This window comes from Symphalangus syndactylus, chromosome 2, assembly GCF_028878055.3.
Source record: "Symphalangus syndactylus isolate Jambi chromosome 2, NHGRI_mSymSyn1-v2.1_pri, whole genome shotgun sequence".
Lineage (NCBI taxonomy): Eukaryota > Metazoa > Chordata > Mammalia > Primates > Hylobatidae > Symphalangus > Symphalangus syndactylus.
The window spans coordinates 120,624,712-120,642,235 of record NC_072424.2 but is presented as its reverse complement, the minus strand read 5'-3'; the positions used below and the strand labels follow the sequence as shown (position 1 = coordinate 120,642,235).

Genomic DNA, 17,524 nt, shown 5'->3' with positions numbered 1-17,524 from the left:
GCCTGGACCACCACTGCTGCCCTGACAAAAGACAAGAGCCACTGAGATTCTTCCTACTGATGCCCCTGGCCCATCTGTGTCTTGCTATTCTTACTTTGTTATTTACCTCTCAGAGGTTCACCTAGACTTTTGTGGTCTTTGTAGGAAAAGGCAGTTTCATATCCTATTGACTCAATTTCTCAGTGTGACTATTTGACAAGAAGCTATGTCATCTAAGGCGGGTAGGTTCTATGTTGCTCTTATTACATTGCCTTAGGCGAATTCTAAATCAGGTTATACAGGCTTTTGAAGGGTGGCCTTACATGCCAACCAGTATTTATGACACTGGTTCTAGAGGGAAACACATTCCAAATTTCAAATAGTAAGCTTAAAAGTGAACTGTTAGAATATGATTCATTTTAAGTAGGGACTATTCTGGGAGCCGGAAGAACAGGTGCTAGCACCTGTTACAAGTGAGTTCTTATCGAAACCACAGGGAGACCCTCTGGGTAGCCAGCTTAGAGTCCCCCCTCTACTGGGAGTGTAACTGTTCACACTAAGCCCCAGGCTCGGAGGGCAGACAAGCTGGATTAGCTAGGGTTTGCTTCTCTGATGTGGAAAAAAAAATAGATATCTGGTAATTTCCTTGGATTCCTTTTGGACATGATCTTGTGTACAAATCTGTGCCTAATGAACTTAGTCTGCTAAGAGAGGAAAAGAAAAATACCGTAATCTATGGATCTAGCTACCAATTGAAGGAAGTCAATAAGAAAATAACTGGAATCTTAGCAGGTTCTAGAAAAAGTAAGAAAAGAGGTATATGTTGTACAAGTATGCAATTAAACTAAGAGGAGTTTAGAGTAATTAAAAGATAAGCACAAAAATACTTCACTTTCTGCATCAAATGACAAATATTTATATCAAATTTTTCAAAGATAGGAATGTTTATCATTTCAGACTAGGAAAGATACAACACAGACTTAGAGGGTTTTCCAGTTCTGAGTATCTTATGTATTTTTCCCCTGTTACTCTAAATTTGTCAAACTGCACAAATTGATTCATTAGATTGAGTGTTAAGTCTACCTAAGCTAGAATGTGATAGTGGTGGGCCAGTGACTTCTTTGGAGAAGTCTCTAAAACATCCATGCTGATGAGTTTTGAAACTGGGTTCAGGGTGTCCTGAGACATCTGGGAGTTGTTGAAATAAAGTATATCTGTGGTGGATTTAAGAATTACTCTATATTTCAGATCATGATAGGTGGGATACTTAGCTCCCAAGTTTTAAAGAATTTAGAAGAGTGCTGCCTTTCTCAAATATTGTTATATAATTGATTATACAGCATACCTTTTGTTATGGGGTCTACACAGTAACAATCTATTTTCAATGTCTGACCTTCACTAGCCCCTGAGCTCCATGAAGACAAGAATAATGGCTTATGGGAATGCACAATTGTTTGTTGAATAAATAATTGAATAAATGAGAGAAAAAAGAGTTTATTGTGAGCATTTTATTAAAAAAAGCAAAATGCTACTTCTTGATAGAAAGATTAAATAAAGTCATTTCCCAATAATAAAGTTAAAACAAAATTTGAAATAATATAATGTACTGAAGTTTTAAGTTTGGTGGGAAATCTGTGGCTTTAAGAAGGAAGAAACAGACTATACTTTTTAAAGGTAGAAAGCACGGCATGCCCTCCAAAATTAACCTAGTGGAACATGGTATGTAAAGTCTCCCAAACCCATCAATTTTAGCCTTACTTTATAGTAATATACACTTTTTATTGCCAAAGTAAATGAGGACAATGATCTGGGTAAAATGATACTCTTGAGCTGGATAAGAAAGACTTTGATTTTGTTGCCAAATTTAAAGCAATGACCTTCGTTCTAAGTGTGAAAGCAGCGTATCATTGTTGTATAAAGACATGAGTGAACCCCACTGAAACTTCCACCGTGAGGTTCTGTCATACCAGCTCAAATGGTGAGTAATCAGGAATGGTTCAATACATTGAACATTCTTTTGGCATGGTGATCCTTTTGTCAGATCAGAATCATTATGACTAGAACTGAAAATTGAGTGCCAGTCATGGCAGGATATTTAGATTTCTTCAACCCATGAATCTTTTTACATTGCCACTGTGTCTTATTTTCAAGAGGGATGGTTCAGACTCAGGCTTAAAGGATTAAAAAACTCTCTCCAGCACTTACAGTGAGTCTGTAGACAAGTTCCTGAGCCTTTCGGGGCCTCAAGTCCTCTGTAAGCTAGGGTAATAATTGTACCTGCCTCATAAAAGATTAAATGGGAAAATACTCAGTAAATGTTGCTTATTTTTATTTTTCTCTGTGATGATTGTTTCAAACTCCATTACCATTTCTAGATCTTTCATTTCCTTAAGGTTTTCAGTAGTCAGCCCAAACTTTTAACATTCCTCTTTGTGGATCATAGTAGCCTAAAGAGTCTAGTTTGCCAAAACTATTTGCTACATCTTATAGATAAATTAAATCATGCTTGGGGTGTATATGTGTGTCTATATATAAAAGAGCCTCAACCCTGAGTCTTACCATAGTGAAAGCAGGTGGACCCCACTCTTGGCTACAAGCCAAATCCTATTACTAGGCCTTATTGATTCCATGCTGGCTACAGTTGCTTCCTCTTGTTGTTGCTTTTCCTTCTCACCTCTTAAGGGAGTTGGAAAACTCTAAATTCAACTTATGAAAGAATATGAAAGTGCTTCTATTATTTGTATATTTCCCAGAAACTAACCTTATAGAAGTCATTTCCTAAGTTATAAAGAAATACTTTTTTTTCCTGAATTTTTCATCACATGAATAAAACTGGGTTTTCCATTATGATCATACAACACAAACCACCAGACTGTAAAACTAACATTTTTCAGTTGGGTTTCTTGCCTACTATTTTCAAAGTGACTGTTTTCTTGTCCTGCGACAGAGTTCAGGGTGAGAACCACGGTGAGGTATGACCCCAGATGGAGCAGGATGAATTAGTCATTATGTGCTAGGAGCACGAGCAGTCAGTGAATTCTTTCAGGGTGCTTCTTCAGAAATTGTCTCGGTGGACTTACTGGTAACTTGTAATTGTCAAGCTTAGGAATTCCCTCCCATCTAGATGTCTGAATAAAATGTTTAAAAGTTTCTCAAACAAGAGTAGTTTGGGCAGCCTCTTTGTCATAATCATTTTCTTTCTTGCACAATTTAAACTTAGTTTTGATATTTTTCAGTGGAAGTTGTTATTATTGCATTGATTTTAAATCTGTTTCACAATAAGGGATTTAAGTGGATGATCCCTAAAGCTTTGTTCAGCTTGAAAATTATATGGTCAAAGTTTACCTTTTAGTAGTTTCATTTTCAAGATTTCCCCACAGTGTTATGCGATTCCTTATTGATTTATTCGACAGAAGAACAGCATATTCCTTCAATTAAAGACTCCCCAAATCATTATATCATCATGAGTAGTCAATTGCTAAGAATTTGAACTTTTATATTAACACAATCAAGTCATAATTATCTCTCCACTGTGGCCAAAATTTAATCCAGTAAAATATTGTTAGGACATTGTATTTTTTTTCAGGGCCATAGCTGTTAAAGGTCTCTCAACTAGAAAAATTTAAATATGCTCCAGTCCCTTCCGTCTTGAAAACAAGCAAACAATAAAACCAATAATCCTGATGGCTTTTCTAGCTACTACTTTACCTGTCTCGACTGCTTCAGTTTCGACCACCTGCTTTCACAAGGAACATTTATAACCTCTTAATTTTGAAATTCAGTGACATCTTTTGGGTCTTTGACTTATTTGACCTGATTTGTGTCTGACTCTGTTTATCATTTAATTTTTTCGCCACTTGGTTCTATGATACTATGGCCTAGTAGGCCTGTTTCTGTTCTCAGCCCCTTCGCACACTTCCTAGTCTTTGAGGCTTTTCCCAAAGTTCAACCCTTAAGCCACTCTCTGTAGCTTTTCAGACTGTTTTACAGAAGCCCTGGCCCACTCTAGGCCAGGCGCGGTGGCTCATACCTGTAATCCCAGCATTTTGGGAGGCCAAGGCAAGCAGATGACTTGAGCCCAGGAGTTTGAGACCAGCCTGGGCAACATAGTGAAACCCTGTCTCTACAAAAAAATACAAAAACATTAGCCAGGTGTGGCAGCACACACCTATGGTCCCAGCTGCTCAGGAGGCTGAGGTGGGAGGATGGCTTAAGTCTGGGAGGTCAAGGCTGCAATGAGCCTTGATCGTGCCACTGCACTGCAGCCTGGGTGATAGAGCAAGACCCTGTCTCAAAAAAATAAATGAATAAATAAAGAGTCACTCTAGCTGCTAATGATGCTAATAGTCTTCCATACTAGTTTTTCAGTTCACATATTCCCATGGATTCTACATCTATGTATCCAAATGTCTGCTTGGACATTTCTATCCAGTTGTTTCTAAGGCACTTCAAACTTAGTTCGCTCTAAAACCGAATATATTTCCTCTCAACTTGGTTTTCCTCTTTTCCACCTCACAAATGTCTACTGATTACTGAAGATCCACTGCAAGTGTCTCCACTGTCAGAGCTTCCTTAATAACTACTCCTCTCTTTCCTGTGGACTCTATGGTAATTTGTACTACAGCACTTTTCATACTTCCTCCAAGCCCGGTATTCTTTAAGATCATAAAACACATTTGTGTACCTTTGCATACAGCCCAGTGCCTGGTGTGTGATAGGTGCATGGTAAATGATTGTTGAATAGGTTAACAGATGACATAAATAGCAAATTATAGATATTGAAATAGGAAAAAATATATTTCACCAGGTAGGAAAGTGTATAAGTGGTTAGATATTAAAAAGATACTTTTTAGAGTGTTATAGAAAATAAAATGATCAGTCTTAGTGATTAGATGTAGCCTCTGGGACCTCAGAAGTGAAGAGAAGCCTCTAGTTCCTTTCATAGACTTGGGGTTGAACTGGTGCTTTCACTTGATTTAAATAAAGATCAGTTCATGGAATGGCAGCAGCAGTTATTTGGGTGACTTTTCTAGCTATTTCAAAAGCATCAGAATGGACAGAGCAGAGCCCAACTATTTGTTTCAGATTTTTTTTTTTTTTTTGAGACAGCATCTGGATCTCTTGCCCAGGCTGGAGTGCAGTGGCACAATCACAGCTCACTGCAATCTTAACTTCCCGGATGCAGGCAATCCTCCCACCTCAGCCACCTGAGTAGCTAGGACTGCAGGTGCACCATGCCCCAGTTGAATTTTTTTTAATTTTTATTTTTTAGAGACAGAGTCTCACTGTGTTGCTCAGGCTGGTCTTGAACTCCTGGGCTCAGACAATCTTCCCACCTTGGCTTCCCAAAGTGCTGAGATTACAGATGTGAGCTACCATGCCCAGACTTTAGGAAAATATTCAGGTGCAATTCTTTCCTAAACATACTTCCTCCCTATTTCTTCTACACTTCCAAATACAGCTATGTGTGTCAGGAAAAGAGGATATGAATGCTTTCGTTTACTTTAGCAGTAAAAAATAATGATTTCATTTGCAGAAGTGATACCTTCCCCCATCCCACATCCATAGATAAGACTGTATTTGTGTGCTAATCATACCCACGTAAAGTTATCTCTAAATCCACTAATATTAAGTTCATTCTTGGTGCAGTAGCTTCATCACAGTTCATTGACGTTAACATTAGAAAAAGTTTGTTATTGGAATCCTTATGTTGTTAGGATTAGCCTCTAACTAAATGGAACAGGTATCTGGTTACCATGGGATAATCCTTTGTTAATATTAAATATAAGAAGTCTTAGCAGTGAAGACTGATTTGTGACAGTCCTGTATTTAGGATTAAGTTCTCTGCACTGTGATGCTGAACCATTGCAGAATTATGTTATATAACTGTGTTTCCTTTTGGCTTTCATAAAAATAAGAAACATGTTTCCTAAGGTCATCTTACATTGAGCAAAAATGTTAAATACATGAATAAAAATTCCACTAAGCTTTTTTTTAATATTAGTAGACTTCACATAGATTTGTAGTCTTGATATATTTTGGAGTCTTATACTGGTTCGGTAGTCTTTTATGAAGAACAACAAACAAAACATCCTGTTTTTATAATGTTCAGCACAAATCCCAGTGGAATTATTACAGAAATAGCTGAAGTTCTTCCTATATCAGTTAGCAGTTGTTTAATTTTCATTATTTATTGTTACTCTTCAAAGTCATTTTTGGAAGTGTGACTGTAACAAAATTGATTTTGTCATCAGGCACCGAAGTCCTGCTAAGTGTTAATTGCCCAGGGTTTTTATAAGGAGTTTAGAGATAACTCAAGGCCCACTACCATAGCAGCAGTGACCATTTTAAATCGCAAATATGTGTGAAACTCTTAAACTCTTTTTCGTCTTTTTTTTTTCTAACATTTCATGGCTTCGTATTTCGGAGACTTAGTGGGATTACTTTAAGTGTTTGCTTATGTTAAAATAAGGGAAAACCGAATAGAAAAGATGTTTTTAAAGGGTTGTAATATGGCTTTAGGACTGGTGAAAGAGCCAGAAAGATGATTTGGAAGCTGAAAATAGCTCTATGTTTTATGCAATCAAGTAAAACTCTGTACCTTGGCATTCCCCGCACCCGATTAGCGAGGAGTTGGAAGTGATTCCACCCCCAACATGCCGTTATGGATGACACGCTGGGCTATGACAAACTGCTGGCTTAATGGAGCATGTGCTGCTGGGAGTATAACCCTGACGTACCGGGTGGATTAGAGTTGAGTGACCTCAACTCATATTCATTTCCTCTGAAAGGAAAACTGACCAGTCCTCTCTGTTCTAATGAGCATGTTTGCAGCATGGCTTCTCAAAGCGGGGCCAGTCGCTTCAGGGGCAGAAGTGCACCATATTTCTGTTTGGTGCCAGCTTTTCCTGTGTAGCCTTCACAGCACCTTATCCTGGTCCTTAAGAATTGCAGATTAAGACCACAGAACAGAGGGAGATGGATATTTCTTTTACACTCTTACAGGTTTTTTTTTTTTCCTTAGTTTGTTTTTGGTGTGTTGTTTTGCAAAACGCTGTGAAATAAGTGAGGACATAAGATGATTCCTGAACTATTTCTGTTGAGCAAGTGGGTAAACCTCTCGTGGTAGAAGAACCAGAACCTCATCAGTCCGAGAGGCTGAGTCATCTTTGTAACTGAGAGGTTCATGCTTCACCTTAAGTCCTTGGTACCTAAAATGAGACTGTATGATGTGCCCTGTGAAATCAATGAAACTGTCAGGTTATAATTAACGTGTGGTGCTACTCTAATTAAACAGAATTGATGGGAAATATCTGGGAGGATAGTAGCAATGGAACAATGATGTTTGCATTTAAATGATCTTAATTACTCCTTAGACTTAATGCCCTATTAAGGGGACCGGGAGAATGTCACATCGCACTTAGCTGTATTGTGTTAGACAGTGGCCGCTGGCCGGGAAGGACCAGAGTGCATTAAGCTTGCATTGTGGTGTCTGCCTTTGCAGACAGAAGGTTTGAGAATGTATATTCTTTTCTTTTTTCTTTTTTTTTCTTCAAAGGAAATTAAATCACAGCCCTGACAGGAGAGGGTAAAATCTCTGAGAAGACCTCCCCAGTGCTTGGAATTTACAGACTCTACCACGTCCCAGTTTGCTATTGTCCTAAGGCAACACACTCCCCTGCCGCTCTCAGGCGTCTTTGGCGGCTGGCCAGCCTCCCAGGGCCTCTGGCTTTGATGTGTGGTGCAGGCTGTCCTCAGGCCAGGCTGTTGTTGCCGTGGCCTGGACTTCGCTCACGCTGGATGCCAGGAGGGATGTCCTGTCTGCAATATACATTTCGACAGCCTGACAGTCCTAGTGATGGTACTGCGGCAGGGGGAGCCTGCCTTTGTCTCAGCCACAAGTGGCTGTCCCCAGCCGCTTAGCTTTGCTGTGCTCTCTTTTGGTGTCTGCGGAAGACGAGTTTGCACCCAGCTTGTTGTCTGGGGGAGGGCCTCTCTGCCTGGGGAAGACAGCAGCTCTGCCAGGATGCTGTCAATCTGAAGAGCCTCCTTGGCAGGGCTCTGGGGAACCGACCCGGCGAGTTGAACAGCTTCCTCTGGGGACATTGCATCGACCTTCATTTGATCTAAGCCTGGCAGCCTGGTTAGTGAGGACATCAGTTCTGGCTCGGGAAATCTTCCTTAACTGAACCTTTGTTTCCACCGTGGTCCCAGGCTTGTAGTTAGAAGTCTGTGCTGTTGCAAATTTAACACTGTAACTTCTGGTAATATCCATGTGTAATTCTAAAAGCAGGTGACACATAAACACAGATGATTATAGTGATAGGTACCAAGGAGGAAAAAATGGGACTACGCCTAATAATTAGTCAAAAGACATACATATATATACACACACACACTTTGAAGAGAGAAAGAGAGAGAGGGAGGGAGAGAGAACTTATTATTGATTAATTGTTTTCAGAAGAGCCACTTCAATTCCAATAAGAATCACCTCAGAGAACTGAAAGCAAACCATATCTGCTTCTAGTGTCTATGACACACCTTGCACTGTGCCTTAATAGGATTACTAATATTTACCACAGAGGAGGAAGTCTTGCTTCTTTTCTTGCAAAACCCCTCCCCCAAATCTGTCTCTTCACCAACAGTTCTTTGTTTGTATTAAGTTTCATGATGTCCCAAGATTTTTGTTTGTTTTTGTTGTTTTCTTAATGTAAATTTTTTCATAATGAGAACACATTACATTTTTGACAAACTAGCATGAAAAATCTTATCAGCTCTTTTCTGCAGTAGATGCAGCGTGCAGCCTGCAAAGACCGCATGTCCAGGTTAGGCCAGGACACCTGAACAGGACCAGGCTAGAAAGGGGAAGAGATTTGTAGAAGACACACTTCATGGTCTCACTAGGGTGTGCCTGTTTGCATTTTGTTTATTGTTTTTTTTGCAACCATTCATATCTGTTTATTGTTTTTGCAACCATTCATAGGTAGCAGTAATTTAGCATTCTCATATTAATATTTTTTTTCTTGTCACTAGTGAGTGTTTGCATGTGTGTGTGCATTGGATTGACGGGAGGGAAGGTAACTCTGTTGGTACATCCTGAATACTAGGATCTTGTTCAGCCCAATCGCAGTGATACAGGTATCTTGTAACATTCAAGCCTTGATGCTTTGAAATAGCAGTTTTGCCATGATTCATTGCCTAAATTCTGACTTCCTTACTAAGAACAGGAAGCATAGTGAAGTTTGGTAGGACAGAAACATAACTCGGACAGTAACTGTGGCTAAACCATAGTCATGGCATTTAACATTAATATGAAACATAAGATTTGTAAGTCTTCCAAATACCATTTCTTAATGCTTACAATAAGATGACGAATTTCATAGTTCCCAAGACGAAAAGATGGGAATAGAACTTAGTGAGATTGCTGACCTGACTTAGGAGAGCTAAAATATTAGGTTTCTCTTTCAAATACTTCCCTCTTGCAGCTTGCAAGTATGCTCATCCCTCTGCAATTATCTTCATTAAAAAAAAAAAAAAGTTTAGAGATTGAATGTTTATGTTTGTATTGACCTGTGGAATCCTCGGTTGCTTTTCTGTTGAATCCATTGTGCAATACCCAACATATTGTGGGTTGGTAGGAAAAACTCTTTAAGATTAAAAAAAACACATAAGGTACAATTCATTAATAATTTCATTCTTTTTCTGGATATGTTTTCTTCCCATTGTCAGCCAGTGTGGGAGAAAAGAGGAGAATGGAAGAATATTGCTGGAGTTGAGGGTGTTGTGTGGGTATGTGCCATCCGAAAGTATGTTACAGGAGAAAACAATTATTTTTATAATAAAAGTAGAATTCAAGTACTCGAAGTAACAGATTATTAAATCTATTGTAGTGAAAAGTTATGGTTCTAATGCTCTAAAAGTCTTAATCATTAAAGACATATGTTAACCAAAGGCATACATATGCATAAATATATGTACAAAAATGGTAATTTTGTGCTCCCATGCTCAAACCTAAAATGTCATTCATAACACTATTGCTGCTGCCAATGGAGAAAATTTGCATAAGACTAAGGCAAAACTACCCATTCTTTCCTGTCCTGGAATAGAATTATAATTTCCAAACCGACAAATTTTAAACAAGGCGAGAGTTTCCTTTCACCTGGTTCAAAGTGAATTCTGATTAAAAGCTTCCAATGATAATATCTATAACCACAAAGCAGGCTCACCGTAGCTTTCTCTTGTGGGAACTCTAGGCTCTCCCTTCTAGAATTGCCCTTAGTGGTGGCCTGCTCTTTCTTTCTCCACATCCACCCGTTACCTCAACTTGGGGCTGCACACGTCCAGCTTGCTCTATGAAGCCGTTTGCGACCACTCTAGTCCCTACAGAACTCTTCCTGTTCTCAACTCCTATTATCCTTAGAGTCTTTTTCACACATTTAGCTTTTATTATTTTAAAACATACTTTTTTTCTGTATTAGCTCAGGTCACATGTAATGTACTTTATTATAACAACTGGCACAGGTACCTAGCAAGTGTTCTTAATTGGTTGATTGTGATTTCTGGTGTCTGGCTATTAGGAAACTATTGTTACAGACTACAGTCTTGCTTCTCAAAGTGTAGACCAGCGAACTTATCACCTGGGAACTTTGGGGTTCCACGTAGACTTTCGGAATCAGAACCCATATTTTTAACAAGCTCCCCTGGTGACTCATCTACATGTGAAAATATTATAAAGCACTGCTGAGGAAGGTCCCTCTCTTGGGAAAGGGTAGAGCCCCTATAGACATTCAGCTTTCCCTTCGTGCAAGTGTTTTCCTGTTGTGATTTAGGTATCTGGTCGTAGCAGACAACAGCTCGCTCTTACTGTAGCTACGATGTTGTCAGTTTCATCTTTGCACAGAATGAATCATGTTTAAATATGGCCAGGGGGCTCTGTCTGAGGTCACCAGGAATGTATTTGTATTCTGATTCAAGACAACCACCAGATCCTAATCACTAATATCTCTTTAAATGGCCTTTAAAAAAAATCTTATACTAAGAAGCAGAAAGTACGATTTCCTTTTCCTTAGTTACTTTTTTTTTTCACTTAAAGTGCTTACACCCACTCAGCTTGCTATTTTGAACTCTGGGAAAGAAAATTTGTGGGCATCTTGCAGTCTTTCAGGAAACAAGGCTTAAATTAAATATTTGCCACATTTTCTACGTGGTTCTTCAGGAAAGTGGAGAAGCACATCACTCCTTCTTTCACTCAACTTGACAAACTTGACACTTAGTGTGACTTTCAAAGTGTGGATGGCAAACAGTTTCAGTTCTTATTTGCCTATCTGCACACAGACGTTCAGGTCTTTTTTTTTCCTTCCCATTTTTTCTTTTTGTCCTTCTCTTCCCTTTCAGTACAGTGTCTAGAATTCTTCATGTGCCATATCGGTTATGTAAACCATAAGATTCCTTGAGAGTACCTGGCTTTGTGAAATCAAGGAAGATAGCACATGGATTTAGTTAACATGCACAACAAAATTTAGACTGTTTTCAGTCAATCTTAGGTTTAACATATTTTATTTATAATTTTAAGTGATTTATATTTCTGCACTTTTTCTCTATCTTTGAACTCAAAACTGTTTCACAGATAGCAGAAATAAGAGACAATGGTGGGCGGAAGGGAAGGAGGAGGGCTCTAGCTAACCGAAGCCATTCAGCTGTGTTTTAAAGGAACTCGGGGCTTTGTCATGTAAATCTTCTAAGGAATAGAATGGTTACATGGGATATTATTTTGTGGTGGTGATATTGTTTACATGCAGTTTTAGTTTCATTTTGATCAAGGAAATGAAGATATTTTATTTAAGATAGGATTTTAAGTACTTATCTTCTATTTAATCAGCATTTTCCGGCATGTAAAGGAAGTGATTTAGGGAACCTTGTGAGGAATTAACACAATTTAATTGCTGGACATGAAGAATGTAGTATTTCCAAGCAAGTGAAATGGAAATGAGGAAAGACACAGAATCAGGAGACTTGCAGAATATAAATGTCTATTGAATATAAATGTTAAAATGTTGTATATGTAGAGATTCATAATAATATGCTATTTTTTTAAACATGGGACAACAAAATGTTGAAAAGATGCATATATATATAATTCAACTCAATTTTAATCAGACTGCTAATGGTAATATTCTGAGTATGACTGAATATGGAGGTCAAACAGTATACTTAATTAAATAATATGATCTGGAAAAGTGGGTGAAAATTTCCCACATATACTCGTGCAGAAAAGAAAATATCGATGAACATTTGAAAAAAGAAAATGAAGAGTAGAATCTAGCTCTACCATGGATTTGAACATACTATGAAACAACAGTAATTAAAACTAACACACACACACTAAGTTCATGTGATTATGCACATGAAAATGACCTAACACAATGACAGTCACATCATAAGTGGCAGTCTGAACAAAAGTTCCATTTTAAATATGTGGATCAATGTAACTAAATGGTGAGCCCAGAAATAGACATATTATAATACAACATAGTAAAGCAAGCTTATAGAAAGATGTGTGAGGAAGGAAAACTTAGTAAATAGTATTATGGGTAATTTGGAATTGGTCAGAACTATTTGAATACATACCTTATGCTATGGATCTAAATATATGCCAGATATATTAAGTGGTTAAAACAAATTATAGAAAAAATGTATAAAAAATTAATATGTATTACATAAAACATCATTTAAGTTCATAAGAAGAACTATGACCTAAAGGTAGTCAAATTATATGAGTAGATACATTTTATATTAGAGGTGAAAGACAATAAAATAATTTTTAAATAAGAGAATAATTATGGTCACCATTAAAATAAAAATGACACCCTTAAATATCATATTACATTAAATAAGCCTCTGAAAAGAAATTTTAATTACATGCAATGGTGAGGAAGTTTGGTGAAAGTAGAATGCACATCTACTGCTGGTGGCTTTGTAGATAATTTAAATCTCTTGAAATCAATATGGCCATAAATATGAAGTCCATTATAAACATATTTTTGCCTTTCAATTTGATAATCCTATTTTTGATAATATTCTAAGAAAAAACAGTATTGGTGGTACTGAAAATGAGTGAGAACATTTGAAATTTGCCACATATAAGAATTATGAAGGAAATAACTTTATGTTAGCTTTATGGAATATCATATGGCTAGTAAAAGTGAAAACTGAATTTCATGGAAGTAATATAGTTATGAAATGTTAAATTAAAAAATCAGAATACACAATTATGTGTGCATTATGAGGACATCTCTGTGAAAATATGCTTACATGGGAACAAATAATAGATTAAAATTTTTAAAAATGAAAAGAATTGTGTTTGGGTGATGGGATAAATGGTGTTTTTCTGGTTAAAAATGTCATCAATGTTGTTAAGTGTTTATAAGGAAAAATAATATTAATATAAATAAATAAGGATAGCTATACTAATTAGCCACAAGGGGAGGGCTTTTCAAGTGTCACTTTGAAACCCTGCAAAATAGTTAAGATGTCTTGGGCGTATAACTGTGTCAAGGTATTCTTGATTTCCCTATTTTAATTGGCCACTTCTCCACTGGGTTTGTGAAGAGACAAGTTGATTGTAACCATGATGAAGGGGGTACTCTGGAGCCCGTGGTATTTGAGGTCTGTTCTCTCTCACTCTGAACTCATTACTCTCCCCTTTTCCCTCCCATCCTAAGCTGATAAGCAAGTTTAACGTAGTTGATGTTCAGTAAACTCCTGCTAGCCATGATTGAATTTTTGCCTATGAGAGGCACAGTGGCTCTACGATTGAAAGGGGAAATCGTAGAATAGTAGTCAGGAAAACTGCTTCTAGCTGCATGACCTTGTGCAAGTGACCTTCTGGGCTTCAGTTTCATTGTCAATCACCAAGGAGAGTGTTTGATAACTATTAAGAGTTGTTTAGGTCTATAGAGACATTATGATTCACAGGTTTACTCCAGAGTGTGGTTGCTACTCTAGAGGGCTCCTCAAAAAGCTCATTTACTGTGATCAGTATTGCAACAGTATGGTCAATTCAACTGCTCCTAGGGAGTGTCCTGGTGAACTCAGGGAGCATAGTTCCTGTGTACTACTCCCAGTAGACCACTCAGCTAGAGAAAGTCACTCAAGCCCAGCATTGTGTGTACATCTGATTTATTACATGCAAATAACTGAAACAAACCAATTGGTGACAAGCATGATCAAATATTAGCTAATGATAAATTGCTCCATTGTTTAGACCGTGTAACATATAACTGAAATACAAAGGTCAGATGTACTTAGATTTTCTGATAGAGCCAAAAAACACTAGAGTCCCTCCCCCAACCCCCAACTCCTGCCCAGGTTGGTAAGGCAGGCAATAAAAACAAATTAAAAGTAAGGAAGTTTAGATTCAATGACTTTCATCAGGTTATAAAATTATTTGAGGTGTTGAACTGCTGTGTGGTGTAGCGATTGTAGGCCATTTACTATCGTGTGTTTATTTTCCTTTCATTATATGTGGTTATTTTTAAGGAAGTGAACATTTCTAAATAAATGTTATATTGTGGTTTGTACGCGAGGCTTACCTGTTGTACAGGCAACAGATCTGCTTCTTCTGGGCTAATCAGTAGCAGTCATTTAGCTGAATCATCCATATGGGTGACTAATATATTTTGTACTTAGTGCTTTTGAACTTTGATATGAGGTGCCCATTACCACCACTTTTAGGTACTCTATGGGAACACTGAAAAATTCCTAAGTAGTTTGAAGTCACTGACCACTTAGACAACCAGTTAGAAACGAGGGCATAGTTGCTGCCATACAGGTGAAAAACCATTTAACGTATTGCTTAATAACTGGTTATCTTTAGGAAATGTAAGACCTCTTATGAGGCAAGAATTACATAATTTTAGAAAACAATACCCTACCTAAAAATGAAGAGGGGCTGAAAAAGACTTTTGTGTAAGTCAGTTTTACATTGTGCACCGAGAAATCAATGAGAAAGGATTTTTAAGAATCTTAAAGTTTGTCCTGCATCTTGAAGGGAGTGCCCTACCTCTTTCTTGGAAAGTGACTAACAGAAAGAAAAGTTATGCTAGCTTCTGCACGAAACCATCCTGGGAAGTATTGAGAAGTGATATTATGAAGCTAGCTACCAAATATTATTTGAGAGAGGCTTTGTAACTTTTGCATAAAATGTTAGGAAAAGTACAGAAATATTTTCGCCGCTGTAGATATTCAAATGCGAAAAATGTGTGTGTTGAGTCATTTAGGTGATTGTGTTTGTTGATTCAGTATAATTTTAAATAACCAAACCATTTGACATTTGTCTCATCACGTTTATGGCAAGAACCCTGGAATAAAGATTATTTATCTCTGTTAATGAAGAAGTCTTTTGAGACCATGTCCAAATGAGTTTCCTAAATAATTGTTTCTTGAATAGCAGTAAGACTAGAATCTAGACACAGGTTTTCTTGAAAGTGAAAACATATTTCCCATGACTACGTGAATTTCTAGTTAGTATGTATAGTTACTGCTATTTGTCTTCTGTATTGTTAGCAACATCTTTTGTTTTGTTCTTTTCTGGAGCAACTACCTTCTAATACTAGTGGATAACATCTGTTTCAACCTTTATTTTTTAATACTGAGATTATCAATTAATGTTGTTAATGTGGTTAGTGGGTTTGGGGGAGTGGCAGTGCATGGCTAATTCCAAATTGCACAATAAAAAAATCTTGTGCTTATGGCTTCGGAATAAGTTTTTGAACTTTCACTTGAATATGATTGTGTTTGATGTTCAGAGACTTTTTGAAATATTAGTATGTTTGAACATACTAAGTCTAACCTGGGAAGATCTAATTTGGGAGTAGCTAGAAACTGTCCAATTTTCTATTTCACTCTTCTGCTCAGCCCTCTAGCATTCATTTTAGGCTCCTCTAGTTGAGTTAATGCTTGCTTTCTCTCAAACTTTCTCTTAGAGCTGAGATAGTAATTTAATGTTTGAATTTCAGGAAAAGTGCTTCTACTGGCAAAGTGAATGGAATAAACTAATATTATTTATAAATAATAATTAAGCTATTTGTGAGTCCTTAGGAGAGTAAACACTTTCTGTGGAGACAAGGTGTAACATTCTCAGAATGATTTGGAAATCCATGCTAGCGAATTATCTCCAAGACTTCTTGACCATTTTTATGTTTAAATGATCTGTCTAGATATTAGTTTCTATTTCTCAACAGAGATTGCATGTAGCTAGGGCTTAATGGCTTTCAGGAACTGTCACCTACAAATTTTCATTGCATCAGTAAATTAGAAGAATCAATGAGTGTAACTCCAAAGCAATAAATTGCATTTTCCCCCATCTCTAATTTTAATGTCTTAACTGACATTATATAACCATTATTTCCACCTGCCAATAACAAACTCTTCTGTTCTCACACTTTGTTGTATTCTTTTATTGTTTTCTCTATGCTTGAACATTCATTTTACCCAAAACTGGAAAATTTAACTTAATTCCTAGACGCTTTTGTTGTTTTATAGCTTTAAGTAGCACAGTAACTTAGGAAAAGATAGTATAATATCATAATAGTCTGGATTTGATTTTTGTGTTATTAATGTATAGATCATATAATCATGCTCCGGTTTAAATGTAATTCTTTGTTTTTTTTCTCATTAGGTGGAGCCTTTGAATTTTTTAAAAGACCATAGTAATCAGATCTACTTGAAAAATTAAGTGAATTGATTTGGTTGGGATGCTCTTTTACCGATTCTTTAACATACAGCCACTAGGTAAGTCAAGCCAAGTGCTTTCTATATGGTTTGATTTCAAAGTTATTGGAGAGATTCCTCAAGCACAATATTAAATGAGCTTTATGTGAAATTTTGACAGTAATTATTTGAGGCTCTTGAAACCTGTGATAGATGTTTTGTATGTTATCTAAATGAAAATATTCATACTTTATTGCATTTTTGGAAATATCTGATTTTAGCTGAAGATTAGAAAATGTTGTCATTTATAGTTTGAAACCGAATTCTTTTATTTGATGTATTAATGATGATTTACTTGTTATAATCTTGAAGTAATGTAAAAATATCAGATTTTACTTTGAATAAGGTTTTTATATGTAGTTTTATTGCATTTTGTCAGATTCACATCTAAGATGTAATGAACATTTGAAATAAATTAGCATCTTTCTGTATTTTAAACCATTCTCATTTTATAGAAATCATGGTTTCTGTAATAAGAATAGAAATCTTAAGGAAGGATTGATGGATTCAGCTTCCTTGTTGCACTGTGCTGCTGTGGAAAGCTCCTGAGGTTGAGAACACATTAGTTACCAGGAGGAGTTTAGGCTTTTAGCAAATTATTGGTGCTGCCAAGACAGAATTTAGTGGGAACAGGACTTTGGCTACTGTTAAAATGTCAGTATAGTAAAGCCTGCTCTGTCAAACAGATTTTTGGCATCAGAAATTTAAATGATACTGATTTTAGGGCTTGGTAATTTTTTTTAAAAATCCAAGCAAACTCATGCTTTAATTAACC

At 36.9% G+C, this 17,524-nt stretch overlaps 1 protein-coding gene across 13 annotated transcripts in view; it reads left to right on the top strand.

The window, feature by feature from the left end:
• Positions 1–17,524, top strand: part of HIVEP2 (HIVEP zinc finger 2) — a 195,894-nt gene that overhangs the window by 93,253 nt on the left and 85,117 nt on the right. For 12 of the 13 annotated variants that reach the window (XM_063622831.1, XM_063622825.1, XM_063622796.1 and 9 more), the window contains one exon: positions 16,658–16,770. The gene's annotated coding sequence lies outside the window, so the exon portion shown is untranslated. Of the gene's footprint in view, positions 1–16,655; positions 16,771–17,524 lie in introns of those variants that run through there. The other variant, XM_055265848.2, reaches the window with a different exon arrangement.